The sequence below is a fragment of the Impatiens glandulifera genome, chromosome 7 (assembly GCF_907164915.1).
Source record: "Impatiens glandulifera chromosome 7, dImpGla2.1, whole genome shotgun sequence".
Classification (NCBI taxonomy): domain Eukaryota; kingdom Viridiplantae; phylum Streptophyta; class Magnoliopsida; order Ericales; family Balsaminaceae; genus Impatiens; species Impatiens glandulifera.
In genome coordinates, this window is record NC_061868.1 from 17,706,245 (window position 1) to 17,712,312 (window position 6,068).

The following is a 6,068-nucleotide window of genomic DNA, read 5'->3' on the forward strand; positions in this document are numbered from 1 at the left end:
TTTATAGGTGAAATGTGCCAACGGTCATATTTCATTTCCTTGAATTTGATTGGTTGTGCAGAGGTTCAGTGATTCAGACCTGGTGGTCAACCTTTCAGACCTGGCGGTCTGTTCTTCCAGTATGTAGGACAAACCGGCTAGGTTTGTCTTTTACTCAATGTGGTAACTGTCGGTTAGACAGTTGTCTGTACTTGGAAGATTGCCTTTCTGATTTATCCTGAAGTGGAAAGATCTTGTAGGACGGTTTTCTGCAGCCTGCAGACTGTCCTCAGACTTGTATGAATATGGAAATGTTCAGTCTGTTCCTTTGGTATCATTCTCAACAGATACCCGAAGTATCTTCTTATGCTGGTCGGTTATTTGTCTTAACCGGATGGCTTCCGGACTGGTCGGTCATTTATCTTAACTGGATGGCTTCCAGTTATTCCTTTGGCTTCTAAATGACCGGCTGTCTGATGTTTAGTCAGGAGTTTAGTTTTGACCGATCTTGCCTTCTTTGTGCGGTCATGTTTCTGGTCAGTTTAGGTGTTTGACCGGTTGAGCTTCTTAACCGGTTCATTTGTTTGACCGGTCCGGTTCTTTGTCTATTCCTGCATAGGAGGTTTATTTGTGTTAAGTTCTATTAACCGGTCTAATTTTATCTAACAAAATGTATTTTTGTAAATGTTTTAGTGATATAAAACATATAAAAATACATTTATTAACCTATGCAACTCTTAAAACTGCTCAAACTCAACTAATTAATACTATTTTGTTTTAATATGATGTTGAAATTGATAAATATGAACTAACTAGACTTATTATAACAAACGAATATCTATTTTGCATGTTAGAATCAATTAATTTGTTAGTGCAAATAATTATTTGCAACCTACTTATAAAACAATTTATGCTAGTTCGATTATACGTCAAATCTCTAAGTATCTAATAACGCTTAATCCTAAATTTGCAAGGATTAACGAATCGCACATTGTGAGTGATTTGGATATTTTTGTTAGACAAAATGAAACGGGTTAATTCATTTAAATTTAAATCCGATTTTAAATTAATGGGTACGGATATAATAAATGAATAATTAATTATAAAACTTCGTTAATAAAATCTCAAAAGTTTTGTTTCTCTTTTTTATAATATTAAATATATATCATCTCCTCTTCTAGCCTAGTGGCAACAAGATGTGGATATCCCCCAGGCCTCCATGAGGTCCTGGGTTCGAGCCCGTCAGACGGCAAGTTCTGCGCCTGGTTAATTGGTTAAGTATGTTTGCGGGCTATGTACTTAACCCGCGGGGATTAGTCGCATTCTCAAAAAAAAAATATATATATATATATTTAATAATCTAATTAAAAATTTATTGGTAATTTTTAAATAAATTCATCTAATTTTATTATTTATCTCACATTTGTATTAACATATATTTATCTCTCCATATTTTTATAAATTAAATTAAAATATTTTTTACTTATCTCTTTAGATATTATTATTTTAATTTTTTTTCTTCATTTATTTAAAAATAAATAAATTATATATATATATATATCAATTATTATATTTGTATTATTTTATAAAATATAATTATATATAAAATTTGAAAAATATTTTAATCTAAATAATGTATTAAAAATTACTAATTTTTATATATTATCTATACATATTTATTATTTATATATTTATTTATTATTTTTTATATTTTTTATTTAATAAAATGACTAAATATATATGATTAACATTTCAAACTCTAGTTATGATTCGATTCTCATTTAAATTTAAATTCGACCTTAAGTGGATGAGTATGGATATAATAAATGAATATTTAATTGTGAAACTTTATTAATAAAATGTCAAAAGTTTTATTTATTTTTTTAATTATATTTTATATTTTTGTATAATAAATAATTATATATTAAATATATATATATATATATATATATATATATATATATATATATATAACAATCTAATTAAAAATTAATTCTTAATATATTTAAATAAAAATTAACCTAATTTAATTATTTGTCTCTTGTCTATATTTACATATTTTTATCTCTCTATATTTATTAAATATCTTTAATATTTTTTAATTTAATTTAAAATGTATTTTACTTATCTCCATATTTATATTTATTAGATATACCTTTATTTTAACTCTTTTTCATAATTTATTTTTTTTAAATAAATTATATAAATATCAATAATTCTATTTTTATTAATTATTTTATAATATATAATTATATATAAAATTTTAAAAATAATTTTATCTAAATATGTAAATAATTTATTAAAATTACTAATTTTTATATATTATCTCTACATATATATTATTTATATAATAATTTTTTTATTTATTACAGTTTTTATTTTTAACTCAATAAAATGATTAAATATATATAAATATATAAAATTATAAATTAAACTTAACAATCACAAGTTATGCAATGGTTAACGATTAACATTTCAAGTCTCACTTGGTGTGTGGTGGTTTGAATTTGAAGATGAAATCTTTAAAGGATAAGATGTGATCAAACATGTGAATTCGAATTAGAGGAATTGAGAGAATGATGTCCATTAATAATGAAATCTTTGAAGGTTAAGATATGTTGAAATATGGCGATAATAAAATCTTTGAATGATAAAATATGAGAATTCGGAATTAGGTTGATGGAGAGAAATGTTATTGAAGGATAAAATATGTAGGGTAAAATTCTTCTTAAATTTTAAATAAATTTTATAATCTTTTAATATGTCTATTCCTATTAATTTGAAAAATGTGTATTATTACAAAAATTAATTAAAAGTTTTGATAAGAAAATGATAAACACATTCAAAATGAGATAAAAAAAAATACTTACGAATTTTAAATTTTGACATTTTAACTTGTATTTTGCTATTATGTTTTGTCTTTTCTATTTCTTATTATTTTTGTACATTAGTTTTAAATGATTAATTAAAATATTAAAAAATTAATTTTATAAATTCCTCTAAAATAGAATAAAATATTTATTTATGTAATAATTATTGATTTGGATTTCTATTTTATTATCAATTTTTAACCTATAATATTTGTTAATTTAACTGAATAATTATAAAATATTATTTAAACATGTGACTTTCATTATTAATTTTAAATTGAAAAATAATTTATTTGATTAATTTTGCATTGCAAAGGGACTATGCTAGTTATGACAATGTTTAATAGGAAGAAATAAATTAATGGAATATATTTTATCTCATAATAACAAATAATATATTTTAGAAAATTTAACATTTTACATACCGGCACTAATATAGTTAGTGTAATACATAAATGTTTAAAAATATATAATTTAACAAATAGATTAATTTCGATAAATTTTGACAATGCAAATAATAATTATAATGCTATTATTAATTTTGACAATGTAATTAATAAATTTTGTAGAAACCTAACAAGGACATGTTGCACGTCTTGTTGGCACGGTACGTCACGATAGAAAAAGACACACGAACCGTGCTCGACCGAGATATTTTACTGTTAGACACGGCACAGGCGTGACACAATTAACACGAGACAACATGTATTACTATTTGACACGACAGGCCGGGCCAATCCCGTGCCGACTTTTAGACTATTGTTCTAAAAGTTTGTTAACTTATTTTATATTTACAAGCAACATGACACATGTACAATATAGAGTAGTAAGACATAATAATATGTGAAACTTGAAATACTCAAGCTCTTGTTTGATGGAGTGGTTATTGATATTTTTTAGATTTTATCCTAAATTTAATATCCAATTCAACTATTTAATCCATCTTTTTATTTATTAAAATACCAACATTTTTCTTTATTTATTTTTCTTATTATTGAATATTTTTTTTAAAATTCATAATATTTATATTCATGTAATTTTTTTATAATAACAAAAATTAATATTAACATATATACAATTTTTTAATATTTATTTTATTATATTTTAAATTTTATTTTATTTTAATATAAATTAATTATTTTGTTTTAAAAAAATTATATTAATTAAAAAAATTAAAAATAAATTCTTAATATAAATTAAATTATAAAATAATATATTATCTAGTATAACTTTAAATTTTAAATAACTCAAATAAATAAATAATTACATTAAAAAATAGAGTTGAATATATGATTTTTTTTTTAATTTTTATAAACTTGAAATAAAATAAAATTATCATGTCTAATACAATATACATTTTTTAGAAATCTCATATCAAAAATTATCCATTTCATTACGAGGTAAAAATATCATGGAGTACTGCATTAATATAGTTGTGGTTATTATTCATTGTGGCTTCTATATAATTTTTTTAATAAAATTATGTAGACCCATAGTTGCTTGAGTTATCTAAAGTTGTTTTTTAAGATTAAATCCATGTAATGATCTTCTATTTGAGATAATTCACCACTTATTTTTCCAAATTTCAAATGTCCACTCTATTATTGATCTGTACGAAGAGTATTGAATATTGAATATCTCTTTTCTCGTAGAAGGTAGTTGGCATTCGAAATGACGATGATGATAATTTGTTCGAGGATATGAGGCTAAATACCTTATTCGATTCAAATACCCAAAACCAACTAGATAATATTTCCCTGTAGCAAATTATTAATTATTTATAGTATTATTTATAATAAACCTTGTATGTGTTTTATTAACGTACCCAGAAGTGGATGTGGAAAACAATATTGAGGTGTATGTGTTAGAATCTTTAATCTAGATTTTTAATCTTTAAGTTTATAATCTTTAATACTCTATGTTGATAAATTGAGATAAACTGTAATTGCGGAAACGTACCCTATGGAATGAAGAACGATTCATTAGATTGCTCTTCTTGATCTTCTCTTGATCTTGGATTTTCTTGTTCTAGATCTGGACCTAGATCAGAATGTGGATCTTCTTGTTCTGGATGTAGACCTGGATCAGAATGTTTGATGTGGGTGGGGTTTAAGTCTTCCAACCCTATACTGATAGCCCTCTTGAATGTTCTTGAGAGATGAACAAAAACCTTATTGTTTGATGTGAGAAACAAATTAGATAGGCTATCTATATGAGTTGAAGACCTAACCCTAATATACCCATTTATTATTCGGCCTATCAACGAAATAATAGATGGTATTTCTGTTTCTACACAAATATGTCACCATATTTATTATATAGATGTTTAAATAAGCCCATAATTTTTATACTTTAATAGATCACTTTAATTAAACTTTAATCTTTATTATGATAACAACTAATATACAATTATTAAATAATATATGTACCCAAATATTGGAAATAATTTCAACAATCTCGCACTTGGGTCATATAATATTTCCTTCAATTGTATATTATAACCTTAAGAGCTCAAAATATTGTTATAATTTCCAAATACATCTATATCAATCTCGTCCATCAATTATGTCAACATAGGATTAAAACGATTTTTGTTACATTAGTTCGTAACTAAACCATCAATAGTCTCATATGTCAATACAATCAAAAGACATAGATTAAACATGGGTGTGTAGTGTGGATTAACATGTAGTGTGATCTTTAACATGTCTAATACCAACTGGTCCTCCTTTATTCTTTATAAAAATCAATCTGAATAACTTTATAATCTTGATTTCTGTAAAACTAAATCTCTAATTTATTTAGAAATGGATTCTTTAATGTGCACATAAATTCTAAATTATATCTATAAAAGCATCACAACAAAATTCTCACTAAAACTGTATATCATCTAAATATGCAATATCCATATGAACAATATGTTCATGAAAGACCTCGGATAGAAATATTTAGAGAACTGATTCATAATTTTAGAGTTTGTCCAGATATGCTCATTAGATAAGTAAACATTCTGAATTCTTTATTTTCCAAATAGTTCGACTTAGTCGAACTCATATTACTCTTAAAGTAAAAAAAGAACTGCAAATTATTGTCATGTAATATCTTTAGTGGTCTTTCTATATCATTCATAATTTGCAACCTCATGACAAAATTTTACAGTCAGATTCTTTAATTGGATGCCACAAAACACCTAATAAACTATGTCATCAACTTGAAATA